Here is a 22,745-nt window from a genome sequence, read left to right as displayed (position 1 = left end):
GGATGTAGGTCCTTGGCGTGGGTCCTCTATGTGTAGGTACGGGGGGGTGAACTCCTGAGTGAAGTGTTGGGTCTGCGTTTGAGGGCGATGTCCTTTAGAGTCTGGGTGAAGGTGGGCACTGCTGCCATGAGGTGGACCTGGTCGTAAAGGCTGTTCAAGTCCAGGGTGGAGTGGTGGGCCAGGAAAACATTTGGTTTTGAGTCACAGTCACGGGAAATACTTGCGTTTACCCGATGTATGGTAGCAGGGTGGAAGTATTTCCGTGGTAGCAGGGTGGAGATAACCACTTGTGCATTGGGGAAAGTACAATAAGCTTTTCAATCACTCCCTTGAGTGCTGTGGCCACCCTTTCCTGCTGTGTTCTCAGGTTCTTTGTGCCTGTGTGTATTATCATGTGGCTGGGTGAACCTAGTTGGTCCTCAGACAGAAGGTCTAGGGCGCGCTGGGTATTTGGACACCAGAGTTTAGACCCTCTGTGTTTGGGAAGAGTTTTTTTTCTTGTATATGTATTTCTCTCTCTCTCTCTGTCTGTCTCTCTGTCTCTCTCTCAATTCAATTCAATTCAATTCAAGGGCTTTATTGGCATGGGAAACATGTGTTAACATTGCCAAAGCAAGTGAGGTAGACAACATACAAAGTGAATATATAAAGTGAAAAACAACAAAAATGAACAGTAAACATTACACATACAGAAGTTTCAAAACAGTAAAGACATTACAAATGTCATATTATATATATATACAGTGTTCTAACAATGTACAAATGGCTAAAGGACACAAGATAAAATAAATAAGCATAAATATGGGTTGTATTTACAATGGTGTTTGTTCTTCACTGGTTGCCCTTTTCTCGTGGCAACAGGTCACAAATCTTGCTGCTGTGATGGCACACTGTGGAATTTCACCCAGTAGATATGGGAGTTTTTCAAAATTGGATTTGTTTTCGAATTCTTTGTGGATCTGTGTAATCTGAGGGAAATATGTCTCTCTAATATGGTCATACATTGGGCAGGAGGTTAGGAAGTGCAGCTCAGTTTCCACCTCATTTTGTGGGCAGTGAGCACATAGCCTGTCTTCTCTTGAGAGCCAAGTCTGCCTACGGCGGCCTTTCTCAATAGCAAGGCTATGCTCACTGAGTCTGTACATAGTCAAGGTTTTCCTTAATTTTGGGTCAGTCACAGTGGTCAGGTATTCTGCCGCTGTGTACTCTCTGTGTAGGGCCAAATAGCATTCTAGTTTGCTCAGTTTTTTTGTTAATTCTTTCCAATGTGTTAAGTAGTTATCTTTTTGTTTTCTCATGATTTGGTTGGGTCTAATTGTGCTGCTGTCCTGGGGCTCTGTAGTGTGTGTTTTGTGTTTGTGAACAGAGCCCCAGGACCAGCTTGCTTAGGGGACTCTTCTCCAGGTTCATCTCTCTGTAGGTGATGGCTTTGTTATGGAAGGTTTGTGAATCGCTTCCTTTTAGGTGGTTGTAGAATTTAACAGCTCTTTTCTGGATTTTGATAATTAGTGGGTATCGGCCTAATTCTGCTCTGCATGCATTATTTGGTGTTCTACGTTGTACACGGAGGATATTTTTGCAGAATTCTGCGTGCAGAGTCTCAATTTGGTGTTTGTCCCATTTTGTGAAGTCTTGGTTGGTGAGCGGACCCCAGACCTCACAACCATAAAGGGCAATGGGCTCTATGACTGATTCAAGTATTTTTTGCCAGATCCTAATTGGTATGTTGAAATTTATGTTTCTTTTGATGGCATAGAATGCCCTTCTTGCCTTGTCTCTCAGATCGTTCACAGCTTTGTGGAAGTTACCTGTGGTGCTGATGTTTAGGCCAAGGTATGTATAGTTTTTTGTGTGCTCTAGGGCAACAGTGTCTAGATGGAATTTGTATTTGTGGTCCTGGTGACTGGACCTTTTTTGGAACACCATTATTTTGGTCTTACTGAGATTTACTGTCAGGGCCCAGGTCTGACAGAATCTGTGCATAAGATCTAGGTGCTGCTGTAGGCCCTCCTTGGTTTGGTGACAGAAGCACCAGATCATCAGCAAACAGCAGACATTTGACTTCGGATTCTAGCAGGGGGAGGCCGGGTGCTGCAGACTTTTCTAGTGCCCTCGCCAATTCGTTGATATATATGTTGAAGAGGGTGGGGCTTAAGCTGCATCCCTGTCTAACCCCACGACCCTGTGTGAAGAAATGTGTGTGTTTTTTGCCAATTTTAACCGCACACTTGTTGTTTGTGTACATGGATTTTATAATGTCATATGTTTTACCCCCAACACCACTTTCCATCAGTTTGTATATCTCTCTCTCTCTCTATCTCTCTCGCTCTATCTCTATCTCTCTCTCTCTCTCTCTCTATCTCTCTCTATCTCTATCTCTCTCTATCTCTATCTCTCTCTATCTCTATCTCTCTCTCTCTCTCGCTCTCTCTCTCTCTCTGTCTCTCTCTATCTCTCTCTCTCTCGCTCTCTCTCTCTCTCTCTGTCTCTCTCTCTCTCTCTCTCTCTCTCTCTCTCTCTCTCTGTCTCTCTCGCTCTCTCTCTCTTTCTCGGCTGTGCAGTGTTGTGTCCTCTCCACTGAGCTCTGTCAGTAATTAGAGTGAGTATCACATCCCTCTCTCTCTCGCTCTTTCTCGGCTGTGCAGTGTTGTGTCCTCTCCACTGAGCTCTGTCAGTAATTAGAGTCAGTATCACATCTCTCTCTCTCTCTCTCTCTCTCTCTCTCTCTCTCTCTATCTCTATCTCTATCTCTATCTCTATCTCTCTATCTCTCTCGTTCTATCTCTCTCTCTCTCTCTCTCTCTCTCTCTCTCTCGCTCTCTCTCTATCTCTCTCGCTCTACCCTGCTAGGTAAAGTCCCCCCTTATCTCAGCTCGCTGGTCACCATAGCATCTCCCACCTGTAGCACACGCTCCAGCAGGTATATCTCTCTAGTCACCCCCAAGACCAATTCTTTCTTTGGCCGCCTCTCCTTCCAGTTCTCTGCTGCCAATGACTGGAACGAACTACAAAAATCTCTGAAACTGGAAACACTTATCTCCCTCACTAGCTTTAAGCACCAACTGTCAGAGCAGCTCACAGATTACTGCACCTGTACATAGCCCACCTAAAATTTAGCCCAAACAACTACCTCTTTCCCAACTGTATTTAATTTTTATTTATTTATTTATTTTGCTCCTTTGCACCCATTATTTTTTTATTTCTACTTTGCACATTCTTCCATTGCAAAACTACCATTCCAGTATTTTACTTGCTATATTGTATTTACTTTGCCATCATGGCCTTTTTTTGCCTTTACCTCCCTTCTCACCTCATTTGCTCACATTGTATATAGACTTGTTTATACTGCATTATTTGAACTGTATGTTTGTTTTTTACTCCATGTTAATCTGTGTCGTTTTTCTGTCGAACGCTTTGCTTTATCTTGGCCAGTGCAATTGTAAATGAGAAACTTGTTTCAACTTGCCTACCTGGTTAAATAAGGTAAAATAATAAATAAATAAATAAATCTCTATCTCTCTCTCTCTTCTCTATCTCTCTCTATCTCTCTATCTCTATCTCTCTTCTTCTATCTCTCTCTCTCTCTCTCTATCTCTCTATATCTCTCTCTCTCTATCTCTCATCTCTCTCTCTCTCTCTTCGTCTTCTCATCTCTCCTATCTCTCTCTACTCTCTCTCTCTCTATCTCTATCTCTCTCTATCCTATCTATCTATCTCTCTCTCTCTCATCTATCTCTCTCTACTCTATCTCTATATCTCTCTCTCTATCTCTCTCTCTCTCTTCTCTCTCTGCTCTCTCTCTCTGCTTCTTATCTCTCTCGCTCTATCTCTATCTCTATCTTCTCTATCTCTCTATCTTCTCTCTCTATCTCTATCTCTTCTCGTCTCTCTCTCTCTTCTTCTCTCTCTCTCTCTGTTCTCCCTCTCTCTCTCTCTCTCTCTCTTCTCTCTCTCTGTCTCTCTCTCTGTCTCCTCTCTCTCTCTCTCTCTCTCTCTCTCTGGTCTCTCTCTCTCTGTCTCTCTCTCTCTCTCTCTCTCTCTCTGTCTCTCTGCTCTCTCTCTCTCTCTCTCTCTTCTCTCTCTCTCTGTCTCCCTCTCTCTCTCTCTCTCTCTCTCTCTCTCTCTCCTCTGTCTTCTCTCTCTCTCTGTCTCTCTCTCTCTCTCTCTTCTCTCTCTCTCTCTCTCTCTCTCTTTTCTCTCTCTCTCTCTCTCTGTCTCTCTCTCTCTCTCTCTCTCTCTCTCTCTCTCTCTCTCTCTCTCTCTCTCTCTCTCTCTCTCTCTCTCTGTCTCTCAATTCAATTCAATTCAATTCAAGGGCTTTATTGGCATGGGAAACATGTGTTAACATTGCCCAAAGCAAGTGAGGTAGACAACATACAAAGTGAATATATAAAGTGAAAACAACAAAAATGAACCAGTAAACATTACACATACAGAAGTTTCAAAACAGTAAAGACATTACAAATGTCATATTATATATATATACAGTGTTCTAACAATGTACAAATGGCTAAAGGACACAAGATAAATAAATAAGCATAAATATGGGTTGTATTTACAATGCGTGTTTGTTCTTCACTGGTTGCCCTTTTCTCGTGGCAACAGGTCACAAATCTTGCTGCTGTGATGGCACACTGTGGAATTTCACCCAGTAGATATGGGAGTTTTTCAAAATTGGATTTGTTTTCGAATTCTTTGTGGATCTGTGTAATCTGAGGGAAATATGTCTCTCTAATATGGTCATACATTGGGCAGGAGGTTAGGAAGTGCAGCTCAGTTTCCACCTCATTTTGTGGGCAGTGAGCACATAGCCTGTCTTCTCTTGAGAGCCAAGTCTGCCTACGGCGGCCTTTCTCAATAGCAAGGCTATGCTCACTGAGTCTGTACATAGTCAAGGTTTTCCTTAATTTTGGGTCAGTCACAGTGGTCAGGTATTCTGCCGCTGTGTACTCTCTGTGTAGGGCCAAATAGCATTCTAGTTTGCTCAGTTTTTTTGTTAATTCTTTCCAATGTGTTAAGTAGTTATCTTTTTGTTTTCTCATGATTTGGTTGGGTCTAATTGTGCTGCTGTCCTGGGGCTCTGTAGTGTGTGTTTGTGTTTGTGAACAGAGCCCCAGGACCAGCTTGCTTAGGGGACTCTTCTCCAGGTTCATCTCTCTGTAGGTGATGGCTTTGTTATGGAAGGTTTGTGAATCGCTTCCTTTTAGGTGGTTGTAGAATTTAACAGCTCTTTTCTGGATTTTGATAATTAGTGGGTATCGGCCTAATTCTGCTCTGCATGCATTATTGGTGTTCTACGTTGTACACGGAGGATATTTTTGCAGAATTCTGCGTGCAGAGTCTCAATTTGGTGTTTGTCCCATTTTGTGAAGTCTTGGTTGGTGAGCGGACCCCAGACCTCACAACCATAAAGGGCAATGGGCTCTATGACTGATTCAAGTATTTTTAGCCAGATCCTAATTGGTATGTTGAAATTTATGTTTCTTTTGATGGCATAGAATGCCCTTCTTGCCTTGTCTCTCAGATCGTTCACAGCTTTGTGGAAGTTACCTGTGGTGCTGATGTTTAGGCCAAGGTATGTATAGTTTTTTGTGTGCTCTAGGGCAACAGTGTCTAGATGGAATTTGTATTTGTGGTCCTGGTGACTGGACCTTTTTTGGAACACCATTATTTTGGTCTTACTGAGATTTACTGTCAGGGCCCAGGTCTGACAGAATCTGTGCATAAGATCTAGGTGCTGCTGTAGGCCCTCCTTGGTTGGTGACAGAAGCACCAGATCATCAGCAAACAGCAGACATTTGACTTCGGATTCTAGCAGGGGGAGGCCGGGTGCTGCAGACTTTTCTAGTGCCCTCGCCAATTCGTTGATATATATGTTGAAGAGGGTGGGGCTTAAGCTGCATCCCTGTCTAACCCCACGACCCTGTGTGAAGAAAGGTGTGTGTTTTTTGCCAATTTTAACCGCACACTTGTTGTTTGTGTACATGGATTTTATAATGTCATATGTTTTACCCCCAACACCACTTTCCATCAGTTTGTATATCTCTCTCTCTCTCTATCTCTCTCGCTCTATCTCTATCTCTCTCTCTCTCTCTCTATCTCTCTCTATCTCTATCTCTCTCTATCTCTATCTCTCTCGCTCTCTCTCTCTCTCTGTCTCTCTCTATCTCTCTCTCTCTCGCTCTCTCTCTCTCTCTCTGTCTCTCTCTCTCTCTCTCTCTCTCTCTCTGTCTCTCTCGCTCTCTCTCTCTTTCTCGGCTGTGCAGTGTTTGTGTCCTCTCCACTGAGCTCTGTCAGTAATTAGAGTGAGTATCAATCCCTCTCTCTCTCTCTCGCTCTTTCTCGGCTGTTGCAGTGTTGTGTCCTCTCCACTGAGCTCTGTCAGTAATTAGAGTCAGTATCACATCTCTCTCTCTCTCTCTCTCTCTCTCTCTCTCTCTCTCTCTCTCTATCTCTATCTCTATCTCTCTCTCTCTATCTCTCTCGCTCTATCTCTCTCTCTCTCTCTCTCTCTCTCTCTCTCTCTCTCTCTCTCTCTCTCGCTCTCTCTCTATCTCTCTCGCTCTATCTCTATCTCTATCTCTCTCTATCTCTATCTCTATCTCTATCTCTATCTCTATCTCTATCTCTCTCTCTCTCTCTCTCTCGCTCTCTCTCTATCTCTATCTCTCTCTCTCTATCTCTCTCGCTCTATCTCTCTCTCTCTCTCTCTCTCTCTCTCTCTCTCGCTCTCTCTCTATCTCTCTCGCTCTATCTCTATCTCTCTCTCTCTCTCTCTCTCTCTCTCTCTCTCGCTCTCTCTCTATCTCTATCTCTATCTCTCTCTCTCTATCTCTCTCGCTCTATCTCTATCTCTCTCTCTCTCTCTCTCGCTCTCTCTCTATCTCTCTCGCTCTATCTCTATCTCTCTCTCTCTCTATCTCTCTCTATCTCTATCTCTCTCTCTCTCGCTCTCTCTCTCTCTCTGTCTCTCTCTGTCTCTCTCTCTCTCTCTCTCTCTCTCTCTCTCTCTCTCTCTCTATCTCTCTCTCTCTATCTCTCTCGCTCTATCTCTCTCTCTCTCTCTCCCTCTCTATCTCTCTCGCTCTATCTCTATCTCTCTCTCTCTCTCTCTATCTCTATCTCTCTCTATCTCTCTCTCTCTCGCTCTCTGTCTCTCTCTGTCTCTCTCTCTCTCTCTCTGTCTCTCTCTGTCTCTCTCTCTCTCTCTCTCTCTCTGCTGTGCAGTGTTGTGTCCTCTCCACTGAGCTCTGTCAGTAATTAGAGTGAGCACCACATCTCTCTCCTCATAATGCATGAGCACTGAGCTGAAAGCAGAGCAGAGGAGACAGTGATCTCATTTGAAGAGTGTGGGTGTGTGAAACACTGTGTGTGTGTGTGTGCCTGGCTACTGTCCTAAAAGCTGACTTTTTTCTGTTTTCACGGCGTTCCAGCTGCTGTCCTCAGATGTCTGTGGTTTATTACTTTTCTCAGATGACAGATGTTTATTAAGGGTCATCATTCCATACACTGACACTGACTACTGGGATCTGGTTTGTTGTTTACACTTGAATTCCGAGAACACTCCTTCCTTGAATTAGAGATTGAAGTGTTTTTTTTGTGTATTTTAGATGTTGTCAATTCTGCAGTTGTAAGCTCAGTTGAATGTGAGAAGCGGTTAAATGAAGACCACAGCCTGACCAAAGTGTTTTTCTAAGAATGAGCTAGACATGAGAATCCAACTATGTGGCCAAAAGCCATTCTGGGACCCCCACAACGAGTAGATGAAGTCGGGAAGTTTACATACATACGCCATGTCCTCTACAGTACGTCAGAACCCTACTGCTGAGAGTCTCTCTGCAACACACTGGCATATGTTTCACTGCCATTTTAATTAAGTAGGCCTGGGAGTCTCTAGCCCATGATTCCTCTGTCAGCGTCAACAGGTTCATACTCATTAGCCCTGCACTGGGTCGCTCCCTTAAAAGGATAGTGCTAGAGTCTGTCATTTAAAGGGGCAACACAGGCCCGTGTAGATTGTGTTCAGTAGGGAATGCAGCAGATACAGGTGAGGTCGGAGGTTAACAGACACCTTTGCCAAATACATTTAATCTCAGTTTTTCACAATTCCTGACATTTAATCCTAGTAAAGATTCCCCATTTTAGGTCAGTTAGGATCACCACTTTATTTTAAGAATGTGAAATGTCAGAATAATAGTGGAGAGAATGATTTATTTCAGCTTTCATTTCTTTCATCACATTCCCACTGGGTCAGAAGTTTACGTGCACTCAATTAGTACTTGGTAGCATTGCCTTTAAATTGTTTTGGGTAGCCTTCCACAAGCTTCCCACAATAATTTGGGTGAATTTTGGCCCATACCTTCTGACAGAGCTGGTGTAACTGAGTCAGGTTTGTAGGCCTCCTTGCTCGCACACGCTTTTTCAGTTCTGCCCACAGATGTTCTATAGGATTGAGGTCAAGGCTTTGTGATGGCCACTCCAATACCTTGACTTTGTTGCCATTTTGCCTCATCTTTGGAAGTATGCTTGGGGTCATTGTGCATTTGGAAGACCCATTTGTGACCAAGCTTTAACTTCTCTACTGATGTCTTGAGATGTTGCTTCAATATATCCACATAATTGTCCTGCCTCATGATGCCATCTATTCTGTGAAGTGCATCAGTCCCTCCTGCAGCAAAGCAGCCCCACAACATGATGCTGCCACCCCTGTGTTTCACGGTAGGGATGGTGTTCTTCAGCTTGCAAGCCTCCCTCTTTTTCCTCCAAACACAACGATGGTCATTTTGGCCAAATAGTTCAATTTTTGTTTTATCAGACCAGAGAACATTTCTCCAAAATGTACAATATTTTCTAAAACAGTTCTATATGAAGAGTCAGACCTCTTCATCGAGACAATGCTGAAACATCAATCCATGGGAAAGTCAGTGACACAATTTAATTTAATTTGTGCCGAAGTCAAAAATGAAAGAAAAATCTTAATTTTATTACTTATCGTTAATGCCAACTTTGGTGTGTTATGTTGTGCTTAAAAAATGCAGTTATACAGAAGTGTTGTGTGCGTGAAGTTTTAAATGCTTTCTGTCCTAAATATACAGTGGGGAGAACAAGTATTTGATACACTGCCGATTTTGCAGGTGTTCCTACTTACAAAGCATGTAGAGGTCTGTAATTTTTATCAAAGGTACACTTCAACTGTGATGATTTTTAAGGGGTTGTACTTCTTCTTCCTCCAAATACGTTGAGTGGAGTTTAGACCAAAAAGCTCTATTTTTGTCTCATCAGACCACATGACCTTCTCCCATTCCTCCTCTGGATCGTCCAGATGGTCATTGGCAAACTTCAGACGGGCCTGGACATGCGCTGGCTTGAGCAGGGGGACCTTGCGTGCGCTGCAGGATTTGATCCATGACGGCTTAGTGTGTTACTAATGGTTTTCTTTGAGACTGTGGTCTCAGCTCTCTTCAGGTCATTGACCAGGTCCTGCCGTGTAGTTCTGGGCTGATCCCTCACCTTCCTCTTGACCATTGATGCCCCACGAGGTGAGATCTTGCATGAAGCCCCAGACCGAGGGTGTTTGACCGTCAGCTTGAACTTCTTCCATTTTCTAATAATTGCGCCAACAGTTGTTGCCTTCTCATCAAGCTGCTTGCCTATTGTCCTGTAGCCCATCCCAGCCTTGTGCAGGTCTACAATTTTAGCCCTGATGTCCTTACACAGCTCTCTGGTCTTGGCCATTGTGGAGAGGTTGGAGTCTGTTTGATTGAGTGTGTGGACAGGTGTCTTTTATACAGGTAATGAGTTCAAACAGGTGCAGTTAATACATGTAATGAGTGGAGAACAGGAGGGCTTCTTAAAGAAAACGGTCTGTGAGAGCTGGAATTCTTACTGGTTGGTAGGTGATCAAATACTTATGTCATGCAATAAAATGCAAATTAATTACTTAAAAATCATACAATGTGATTTTCTGGATTTTTGTTTTAGATTCCATCTCTCACAGTTGAAGTGTACCTATGATTAAAAAAATGACAGACCTCTACATGCTTTGTAAGTGGGAAAACCTGCAAAATCGGGAGTGTATCAAATACTTGTTCTCCCCACTGTATATACTATATATATACTATACTAAATGTGTAATGTGATATGTTTTAACATGGCTATTTATGAACACAAAACATTTTGGTAAATAAAATATTTAATTAGTCATCTCCCCCAAATGAAGGGGGATGATGACACAATCTTTGCAATAGGGAGGGAATCTGATTTAATTGGTCCTCAACTCGTGGCTCAGTCATTTAATTCAGGCTAAGTGGAGTTGGCCATGAGTTAGCCTGCCTCGTAGCAGGTTAGTTCTAGAAGATTTGTTGTCATGGAAATTTACCTAGCTAAAAGTTGAGCCACTTTTGTATGACCGGTTATCCCGATTTAAACGGGCACGAGTTGACTAAAGTTACCTTTCTAATAACTCCTCAAACCTGCTTCGTAGGATACCCCTCTGGTCCATAGACTGCTTACAGGGTAAGAAAACCAAAACGTAATTCTGTCATTTGGGTGAACTATCCCTTTAACAATGGGAGGGGGGTTCTTAATAAAATGATCACCCAATACAAGGGTCACTTGAGCTTTCAGAAATCTGAATTTTCAAAACACATACCATAATTTTCTTTTGTGTTTTTAACCATTTCACCTGCGTCTTATATTGAACGTTGTGTTTTTTTGCTTCAAGAGATAAGGAGCAACTATTGTTTTTCTCCACACAAAATACATTTTTTTTCATCAGATGACCAAAGACCGAAGTGTAGCTCTATTTGACAAGTCAAATCGAGTACCCTACACATCAGTCAGAGCGCTATCTGGTGATCCGATGACGAGAGTAAATATATTTAATTCGAGATGGAAGTGCAACTGAAGCAGCACCTTTTCCATTCTTGATTTGGATCGAACCCTGACTGAAGCCGTGCAGAATTTTACAATATCAAGCTATTTAGATCTACAGTTACAAAACGCAGCAGGAACCTTGCGTTAACACGACCCTTGCCTAATAACAGGAACAGCACAATTGTATTGATCCGAACCTTGTAACATCAGGATGTATGATGGGACATAAACCCATCGACTTCAATGACAATTTTCTGTACAGGGGGGAAAGAATGCATTACATAGGATGAAGAAACAATACTCCAAGCTGCAGCTTCATACTACTCGTCGGATATTGAGAACTGATACTATATACTCGTTGTTGGGGTGGGATTGGTGTGGCGTGTGGTGGGTTCCGTGTATGGCTTTTGATCATTTCTTTGGATTCCTCATGTCTATGTCATTGTGAGAAAACGTTTGGGCCAAATTGGATGTTAGGTACTATATTAATTCAATATTATATGAATCCTATAAATTAAAATGGCCAATTTTTGGGCAATCAATTAGGTTAATTTCTCACTCTCATTAAATTATATTTCAACAAAATAATGTTGCAGGAATGCTAATCTTATCCATTTGTAACAACAGAAACGATTTCAGAACAATTTAAGATGGTGGGTGTCGAAATCCTCTTTCTTGTGCTTTTTGAGGTGGAACAACCCTCCAAATATGAGTGATGTTGTACATTGATTGGGGTCTGTACTCTGCAGTACTAACTGAATGTAATAATGAGCTGTACCCAGTAGAGGGCAGCAAAGCAACATCTATCTGCAGGAATCAATCACTGCCTATGTTTGCTGCAGCGCATGTCTAAAATCCCACATATGATGTACCTGTGTTTGTAGACCAGGTGGGGGCAGTGTTGCATTACTCGCTACACTCGTTCAGTTTTTGGCACAATGTTTTGCTATCCTCACAAAAGAAACCCTTCTAGCCCTCATGCCAATCTGAAGTGGCCTATTTCCCCAACTGAAAGGTGTGAGGAGGAATAGACTAGGGGATATATGACTGAGGCATCTGTGTAAACTGTGAGGTCAATTGTTGCCCTGCCATTAACCTCTCTCCCTGTCTCCATGTCTCTCTGTCTCCCTGTCTCTCTGTCTGTGTCTCTCTGTCTGTCTGTATCTGTCTCTCTCTCTCTCATATATCCTGCTGCCCTGGTCTGACCATTTAGGTAAGTTGATATAAATCCTCTCTATTCATCACTGGTGCTGTGTGTGACTGACTGTCCTATTTATCAGCTGTCGTCTCCCCATCCTCTCTGTCTTAGTAGGGATGACCTACTCTTTAACTGATATCGCTCTATGGCCGCTACTCTGTCTGGCATTTATTATGTCATATTGCTGTGTGTGTGTGTGTGTGTGCTATTAATCTTGTGTGTGCTATTAATATTGTCCCACTGCTGAAGGGAGGGGGCTTATCATCAGGATGAAGTACTGTACTGTAGGATCAAGAGGCTGTCAGCTTATCATCAGGATGAAGTACTGTACTGTAGGTTCAAGAGGCTGTCAGCTTATCATCAGGATGAAGTACTGTACTGTAGGTTCAAGAGGCTGTCAGCTTATCATCAGGATGAAGTACTGTACTGTAGGATCAAGAGGCTGTCAGCTTATCATCAGGATGAAGTACTGTACTGTAGGATCAAGAGGCTGTCTTTCGCTTTCTAGGATACAGAATCACTCGGGAAAATGGAAAAAATTGTATCAATTTGAGGCATCCCTTAGAAGAGCTGTCAAAAGGCACTTAAAAATGAGCTTAATCCCTTTCCACTGCAGTTTTCCTTTATACACTGAACAAAAATATAAACGCAACATGTAAACTATTGGTCCCATATTTCATGAGCTGAAATAAAAGATCCCAGAAATGTTCCATATGCACAAAAAGCTTATTTCTCTCAAATTTTGTGCACAAATTTGTTTACATCCCTGTTAGTGAGAATTTCTCCTTTGCCAAGATAATCTCTCTACCTGACAGGCGTGGCATATCAAGAAGATGATTAAACCGCATTATGATTACACAGGTGCACCTTGTGCTGGGGACAATAACAGGCCACAATTAAAGGCCACTCTGAAATGTGCGGTTTTGTCCCACAGCACAACTTTTTATTTTATTTTTTTTATTTCACCTTTATTTAACCAGGTAGGCTAGTTGAGAACACCTTTATTTAACCAGGTAGGCTAGTTGAGAACACCTTTATTTAACCAGGTAGGCTAGTTGAGAACAAGTTCTCATTTGCAACTGCGACCTGGCCAAGATAAAGCATAGCAGTGTGAGCATACAACAAAGAGTTACACATGGAGTAAACAATTAACAAGTCAATAACACAGTAGAAAACGAAGGGGGGGTCTATATACAATGTGTGCAAAAGGCATGAGGAGGTAGGCAAATAATTACAATTTTGCAGATTAACACTGGAGTGATAAAAGATCAGATGGTCATGTACAGGTAGAGATATTGGTGTGCAGAAGAGCAGAAAAGTAAATAAATAGAAACAGTACGGGGATGAGGTAGGTGAAAAGGATGGGCTATTTACCAACTAAGAGCATTGTCTTTGGTACAAATCATTCTCTTATCTCTAGATCTCAGCCGAATCTGGTAATGAATGGTGTGGCTGTTAAAGTAGTTGAGGAGGCTAAATTACTTGGTGTTACTTTAGATTGGGGTGACAGGTAGCCTAGTGGTTAGAGCGTTGGGCCAGTAACCAAAAGGTTGTCTAGATCGAATCCCTAACCTGACAAGGTAAAAAATCTGTCGTTCTACCCCTGAACAGGCAGTTAGTTAACCCACTGTTCCTAGACCAGTTAACCCACTGTTCCTAGGCTGTCATTGTAAATAAGAATTTGTTCTTAACTGACTTGCCTGGTTAACAAACAAACAAAAATATTTACGTTTTTCAAATTGTAAACTGTCATGGTCACAACATAATAGATTGAATGGTTGTAAAGATGTAGAGAGGTCTGTCCGTAATAAAGAAATGTTCAGATTTTTGACACCACAAGCATGTCCTGCAGGTTCTACTTTGGTCTTATCTTGATTATTGTCCAGTCATGTGGTCATGTGGTCATGTGGTCATGTGGTGCTGCAAAGAAAGACCTCGTTAAGCTGCAGCTGGTCCAGAACAGAGCGGAACGTCTTGCTCATCATAGTAATCAGAGGGCTGATATAAATAGTATGCATGCCAGTCTCTCTTGGCTGAGAGTTGAGGAAAGACTGACTGCATCACTTCTTCTTTTTATAAGAAACAATGTGTTGGAAATCCCAAATGGTTTGCATAGTGAACTTACACACCAGCTCTGACACACACACTTATCCCACCAGACATGCCACCAGGGGTCTTTTCACAGTCCCCAAATCCAGAACAAATTCAAGAAAGCTTACATTTATAAGCTATATAGAACCATTATTGCATGGAACTCCCTTCTATCTTGTATTAGTCAAATGAACAGCAAACTTGGTTTAAAAAAAACAGATAAACCAACACTTCACGGCACAACGCCTCTCCCCTATTTGATCTAGGTATTTTGTGTGTATGTATTGATATGTAGGCTATGTGCCACGTTTTGAGGGAGAATGCATTTGGCTTGCTGACTGCAGAAATGTCCACCAGAGTTCTTGCCAGATAATTGAATGTTCATTTCTCTACCATAAGCCGCCTCCAACATCGTTTTAGAGAATTTGTCAGTACGTCCAACCGGCCTCACAACCGCAGACCACAGGTATGGCATCGTTTGGGTGAGCGGTTTGTTGATGTCAACGTTGTAAGGTACTGGGTGTCGTGAGTGGGAAGTCAGGCGCAGGAAAACAGAGAGTTCCATATAGTGCTCTTTTAATGCACACACGGTGAACCACGGCCACCCCACTAAACACTGGGTGCTCAAAACAAAATGCCCCAGACACGGGGAACGAAACAGTCCAGCACTATACACAAACATAAACCAACACGTTCACCAGTCCAGCACTATACACAAACATAAACCAACACGTTCACCAGTCCAGCACTATACACAAACATAAACCAACACGTTCACCAGTCCAGCACTATACATGAACATACAACCAACACGTTCACCAGTCCAGCACTATACACAAACATAAACCAACACGTTCACCAGTCCAGCACTATACACAAACATAAACCAACACGTTCACCAGTCCAGCACTATACACGAACATACAACCAACACGTTCACCAGTCCAGCACTATACACAAACATAAACCAACACGTTCACCAGTCCAGCACTATACACAAACATAAACCAACACGTTCACCAGTCCAGCACTATACACAAACATAAACCAACACGTTCACCAGTCCAGCACTATACACGAACATACAACCAACACGTTCACCAGTCCAGCACTATACACAAACACAAACCAACACGTTCACCAGTCCAGCACTATACACGAACATACAACCAACACGTTCACCAGTCCAGCACTATACACAAACATAAACCAACACGTTCACCAGTCCAGCACTATACACGAACATACAACCAACACGTTCACCAGTCCAGCACTATACACAAACATAAACCAACACGTTCACCAGTCCAGCACTATACACAAACATAAACCAACACGTTCACCAGTCCAGCACTATACACAAACATAAACCAACACGTTCACCAGTCCAGCACTATACATGAACATACAACCAACACGTTCACCAGTCCAGCACTATACACAAACATAAACCAACACGTTCACCAGTCCAGCACTATACACAAACATAAACCAACACGTTCACCAGTCCAGCACTATACACAAACATAAACCAACACGTTCACCAGTCCAGCACTATACACGAACATAAACCAACACGTTCACCAGTCCAGCACTATACACAAACATAAACCAACACGTTAGACAGTCCAGCACTATACACAAACATACAACCAACACGTTCACCAGTCCAGCACTATACATGAACATAAACCAACACGTTCACCAGTCCAGCACTATACATGAACATACAACCAACATGTTCACCAGTCCAGCACTATACACAAACATAAACCAACACGTTCACCAGTCCAGCACTATACATGAACATAAACCAACACGTTCACCAGTCCAGCACTATACACGAACATACAACCAACACGTTCACCAGTCCAGCACTATACACAAACATAAACCAACACGTTCACCAGTCCAGCACTATACACAAACATAAACCAACACGTTCACCAGTCCAGCACTATACACAAACATAAACCAACACGTTCACCAGTCCAGCACTATACACAAACATAAACCAACACGTTCACCAGTCCAGCACTATACACAAACATAAACCAACACGTTCACCAGTCCAGCACTATACATGAACATACAACCAACACGTTCACCAGTCCAGCACTATACACAAACATAAACCAACACGTTCACCAGTCCAGCACTATACACAAACATAAACCAACACGTTCACCAGTCCAGCACTATACACAAACATAAACCAACACGTTCACCAGTCCAGCACTATACACGAACATAAACCAACACGTTCACCAGTCCAGCACTATACACAAACATAAACCAACACGTTAGACAGTCCAGCACTATACACAAACATACAACCAACACGTTCACCAGTCCAGCACTATACATGAACATAAACCAACACGTTCACCAGTCCAGCACTATACATGAACATACAACCAACATGTTCACCAGTCCAGCACTATACACAAACATAAACCAACACGTTCACCAGTCCAGCACTATACATGAACATAAACCAACACGTTCACCAGTCCAGCACTATACACGAACATACAACCAACACGTTCACCAGTCCAGCACTATACACAAACATAAACCAACACGTTCACCAGTCCAGCACTATACACAAACATAAACCAACACGTTCACCAGTCCAGCACTATACACAAACATAAACCAACACGTTCACCAGTCCAGCACTATACATGAACATACAACCAACACGTTCACCAGTCCAGCACTATACACAAACATAAACCAATATGTTAGACAGTCCAGCACTATACACAAACATAAACCAACACGTTCACCAGTCCAGCACTATACACGAACATAAACCAATATGTTAGACAGTCCAGCACTATACACAAACATAAACCAACATGTTCACCAGTCCAGCACTATACACAAACATAAACCAACATGTTCACCAGTCCAGCACTATACACAAACATAAACCAACACGTTCACCAGTCCAGCACTATACACGAACATAAACCAATATGTTAGACAGTCCAGCACTATACACAAACATAAACCAACATGTTCACCAGTCCAGCACTATACACAAACATAAACCAACATGTTCACCAGTCCAGCACTATACACAAACATAAACCAACATGTTCGACAATAACAAACACCAGGGTTACAATAATCAATCCCACACAAAGAAGCGGGCGGGCCGGCTGACTAATAAAGCCCAACTAATTACAACCAACTAAAACAGGTGCTATCAATAAACACATAAGGAGGGGGAGGAAAGAAGGCCGGTGACGACGACCGCCGAGTGCCACCCGAACAGGAAGGGGAGCCACCTTCGGTCGGACTCGTGACAAACGTTGTGATCAGAGTTTCCCATGGTGGCGGTGGGGTTATGGTATGGGCAGGTATAAGCTACGGACATTAACACAATTGCATTTTATCGATGGCAATTTGAATGTACAGAGATAATGTGACAAGATCCTGAGGCCCATTGTTGTTCCATTCATCCACCTCCATCACCTCATATTTCAGCATGATAATGCAGAGTCCCAAGGATCTGTACAGAATTCCTGGATGCGTAAAATGTCCCAGTTCTTCCATGGCCTGCACACTCACCAGTAGGGCTGACCCCATTTAGTGTTCTGGTCGATAGGCTGTTGGGCGACCAATACTTTTTTATATGAGCAGTTGCTGAACAATAGTTTTTTTATTTCATATTTCTTGATTGACTCCTATCTTAGTTGCGGAGCCTGCAGAGGATGGTACACCAGTATCAACAGTAGCACAATACTGTGCATTTGGAAAGTATTCAGAACCCTCGACTTTTCCCACATTCTGTTACATTACAGCCTTAAATGGATTTAATAAAAAATGTTCCTCATCATTCTACACACAATACCCCCACAAAGCGAAAACAGGTTGTTAGAAATTTTAGCAAAACAGAAATACCTTATTTACATAAGTATTCCGACCTGTTGCTATGAGACTCGAAATTGAGCCCAGGTGCATCCTGTTTCCATTGATGATTCTGTTAATGCATTTCTGTTCGTTATTCCTCCTCCACCAAACTTTACAGTTGGCACTATACATTGGGGCAGGTAACTTTCTCTTGGCGTCCACCAAACCTAGATTTGTCCGTCGGACTGCCAGATGGTGATTCATCACTCCAGAGAACGTGTTTCCACTGCTCCAGAGTCCAATGGCGGCGAGCTTTACACCACTCCAGCCGACTCTTGGCATTGCGCATGGTAATGTTAGGCATATGTGCGGTTGATGGAAACCCATTTCATAAAGCTCCCGATGAACAGTTCTTGTGCTGATGTTGCTTCCAGTGGCAGTTTGAAACTTGGTAGTGAGTGTTGCAACCGAGGATAGACTATTTTTACTCACTTCAGCACTCGGTGGTCTCGTTCTGTGAGCTTGTGTGGCCTACTACTACGCTGCTGACTTGTTGTTGCTCCTAGACATTTCCATGTCACAATAACAGCATTTACAGTTAACTGGGGCAGCTCTAGCAGAGCAGAAATTTGACGAATTGACTAGTTGTAAAGGTGGCATCCTATGACAGTGCCACGTTGAAAGTCACTGAGCTCTTCAGTAGGGACATTCTACTGCCAATGTTTGTCGATGGAGATTGCATGGCTGTGAGCTTGATTTTATACGGGTGTGGCTGAATCAACTCATTTAAAAGGGGTGTCCACATACCTTTGTGTATATATAGTGTATCTCGATGTGTATTGTGTCCACAGAGCTCGCCTGGAAATGAGACCCCCGGTCTCAGTGTTGACTCTCTGTTTGTCACGTTCTGACCTTAGTTCTTTTATTATGTCTTTGTTTTAGTATGGTCAGGGCGTGAGTTGGGTGAGTTGTCTATGTTAGTTTTTCTATGAATTGGTATTTCTGTGTTCGGCCTGGTATGGTTCTCAATCAGAGGCAGCTGTCAATTGTTGTCCCTGATTGAGAACCATACTTAGGCAGCCTGTTTTCACCCTCCTTTTCCGTTTCAGTGTTTGCACCATTCGGGACTGTTTCGGTTTTCAGTTTGATTCTCTTGTTCTTTTGTATTTTGTATTCATTTCTCATTAAAAGACATTATGGATACGTACCACGCTGCGCATTGGTCCGATCTCTCCTTCTCCTCCTCAGAAGAGGATGAGGAAATCAGTTACACTGTTAAACCAAGTTTAAATAAAAATAATGAATACAAAAATCAGGCAAGGATGCCAGGGCCCTGGAACATAGGCTGACGTTCAGACTGAAATATGAGATATGACAGGAGTAAACCCACAAGAACAATGAGTTCACATCAAACTCAATCTAGTCAGTGAGTCTACGTTTCAGACTGAGATGTCGGTTCTGCTCTAGAAAGCAAACTGCCCTCCTTTTCCGTTCTCTCCTCCCTCTCTTGTTTTCTTGCTCTATCCTCCCTCTCTCGTTCTCTCTCTCTCTCTCGTTCCCTCTCCCTCTCGTTCTCTCTCCCTCTCGTTCTCTCTCCCTCTCGTTCTCTCTCCCTCTCTCGTTCTCTCTCTCTCTCGTTCCCTCTCCCTCTCCCTCTCTCTCCCTCTCCCTCTCTCTCCCTCTCGTTCTCTCTCCCTCTCGTTCTCTCTCCCTCTCGTTCTCTCTCCCTCTCCCTCTCGTTCCCTCTCCCTCTCGTTCCCTCTCCCTCTCGTTCCCTCTCCCTCTCGTTCCCTCTCTCTCTCTCTCTCTCTCTCTCTCTCTCTCTCTCTCTCTCTCTCTCTCCATCCCCATCTTATTGTACATGCTACATACATTAATTGGCCTCTTAATACATATGAATTGCAGGGTCAAATCTGGACATAGGACACGTGTTGCGACTGTGTGTTATAGATTTGTTATAATAGTCTTGAGCAGATTTGGACCTCAGTAACTAAGCATATCTGTAACTTTTGCTACTGGCTACCTCTGTTTTTTATTTTCTTTTTATATCACCTTTATTTAACTGCGACCTGGCCAAGATAAAGAAAAGCAGCGCGACACAAACAACAACACAGAGTTACACATGGGATAAACAATAAACAAGCCAATAACACAATAAACAAGCCAATAACACAGTAGAAAAAAGAAAGTTGCTGCATCTTGGGTAAATAAAACCACAGGAGTTTGGGTTGTTGTGTTTGGTTGTTGTGACCAGATGCATTGTGGGTTGCAGACTTTGTAAACTGAAATCTGTAACATATCAGACTATGTTTTTATATATATCTTTTTTTATATTTGAGTTTTATTTAACTTTCTCCTGCATTGTTGGAGTTCGGAGGTCAAGCATTTCACTGCATTCTGTAGTTATATCTGCAACCCTGTACATTAAATGCTCTAATCTATTATCATGTCCTTTGGGAGTTCTGGTATGAAGGAATTCTAGCTGATGCCGAAGGATTCACTTTGCATAAGTTAGAATATCGCCTGAGGATCCACATCACACTACATGATCAGCACATTGAGTGCCACATCACACTACATGATCAGCACATTGAGTGCCACATCACACTACATGATCAGCACATTGAGTGCCACATCACACTACATGATCAGCACATTGAGTGCCACATCACACTACATGATCAGCACATTGAGTGCCACATCACACTACATGATCAGCACATTGAGTGCCACATCACACTACATGATCAGCACATTGAGTGCCACATCACACTACATGATCAGCACATTGAGTGCCACATCACACTACATGATCAGCACATTGAGTGCCACATCACACTACATGATCAGCACATTGAGTGCCACATCACACTACATGATCAGCACATTGAGTGCCACATCACACTACATGATCAGCACATTGAGTGCCACATCACACTACATGATCAGCACATTGAGTGCCACATCACACTACATGATCAGCACATTGAGTGCCAGAAGGAGCCTGGCTGGTAAACAGTAAAACTAAACAAATTATGAGCCTAATTGTTTGTTTGTTGCTTTTATGGATTTTGTCTTGTTGCTTTTTGTTCTATGTTGCTCTGTCTGCATGCTACGTCTTGCTTATCCTATGTTGCTCTGCGTGTGCTCTCTGCTCAATGATTGTCTGTATTGTTATTGTAATTGTTTTTAATAACCTGCCCAGGGACTGCGGTTGAAAAGTAGCCGGCTGGCTAAAATCGTCACTTTTACTGAAACGTTGATTAATGTGCACTGTCCCTGTAAAGAAATTAACTAAAATTGAGCGTTTCAGGTGTAATTGATCATATCATGAAAACAGTTACAATAGTATGTAGGCTACATCCACATGCGAAGGAGACTCTCTCCCTCTCTCGCTGTCCCTCCCTCTGTCTCACGCACCCATACACACTGACGACCTAGTTACTGGCCTGTCCGTCATTACTTCCCATCAGTCAGCTCTCTGTCTGACCATGAGTGTGACCGTGGAAGGCAGTGCTCTGTCTCTGTTCAGGCCCATGTCCTGCATTGGCCCACCTCTGCTCAGTCTGTCTGGCTGCTTTCCCTGGAGGCCTGGAGGAAGTAAAACAGCCCGTCTTGCTGCAGCCCAACCCCAGCCTGCTCCGAGCCCCAGCTGCAGCCCAACCCCAGCCTGCTCCGAGCCCCAGCTGCAGCCCAAGCCCAGCATGCTCCGAGCCCCTGCTGCAGCCCAACCCCAGCCTGCTCCTAGGCCCTGCTGCAGCCCAACCCCAGCCTGCTCCGAGCCCCTGCTGCAGCCCAAGCCCAGCATGCTCCGAGCCCCTGCTGCAGCCCAACCCCAGCCTGCTCCGAGCCCCTGCTGCAGCCCAACCCCAGCCTGCTCCGAGCCCCTGCTGCAGCCCAACCCCAGCCTGCTCCGAGCCCCTGCTGCAGCCCAACCCCAGCCTGCTCCGAGCCCCTGCTGCAGCCCAACCCCAGCATGCTCCGAGCCCCTGCTGCAGCCCAACCCCAGCCTGCTCCGAGCCCCTGCTGCAGCCCAACCCCAGCCTGCTCCGAGCCCCTGCTGCAGCCCAACCCCAGCCTGCTCCGAGCCCCTGCTGCAGCCCAACCCCAGCCTGCTCCGAGCCCCTGCTGCAGCCCAACCCCAGCCTGCTCCGAGCCCCTGCTGCAGCCCAACCCCAGCCTGCTCCGAGCCCCTGCTGCAGCCCAACCCCAGCCTGCTCCGAGCCCCTGCTGCAGCCCAACCCCAGCCTGCTCCGAGCCCCTGCTGCAGCCCAACCCCAGCCTGCTCCGAGCCCCTGCTGCAGCCCAACCCCAGCCTGCTCCTAGGCCCTGCTGCAGCCCAACCCCAGCCTGCTCCGAGCCCCTGCTGCAGCCCAACCCCAGCCTGCTCCGAGCCCCTGCTGCAGCCCAACCCCAGCCTGCTCCGAGCCCCTGCTGCAGCCCAACCCCAGCCTGCCCTTGAGCCCCTGCTGCAGCCCAACCCCAGCCTGCTCCGAGCCCCTGCTGCAGCCCAACCCCAGCCTGCTCCGAGCCCCTGCTGCAGCCCAACCCCAGCCTGCTCCGAGCCCCTGCTGCAGCCCAACCCCAGCCTGCTCCGAGCCCCTGCTGCAGCCCAACCCCAGCCTGCTCCGAGCCCATGCTGCAGCCCAACCCCAGCCTGCTCCGAGCCCCTGCTGCAGCCCAACCCCAGCCTGCTCCGAGCCCCTGCTGCAGCCCA

General features: G+C 44.3%; 1 protein-coding gene across 1 annotated transcript in view; it reads left to right on the top strand.

The window, feature by feature from the left end:
- LOC109875732 (pleckstrin homology domain-containing family A member 5) overlaps positions 1–22,745 on the top strand; it is a 248,062-nt gene that overhangs the window by 45,604 nt on the left and 179,713 nt on the right.

The sequence above is a fragment of the Oncorhynchus kisutch genome, linkage group LG22, assembly GCF_002021735.2.
Source record: "Oncorhynchus kisutch isolate 150728-3 linkage group LG22, Okis_V2, whole genome shotgun sequence".
Taxonomy (NCBI): Eukaryota; Metazoa; Chordata; class Actinopteri; order Salmoniformes; family Salmonidae; genus Oncorhynchus; species Oncorhynchus kisutch.
The sequence above is the reverse complement of the archived record's forward strand: the minus strand, read 5'-3'. Positions and strand labels throughout refer to the sequence as shown.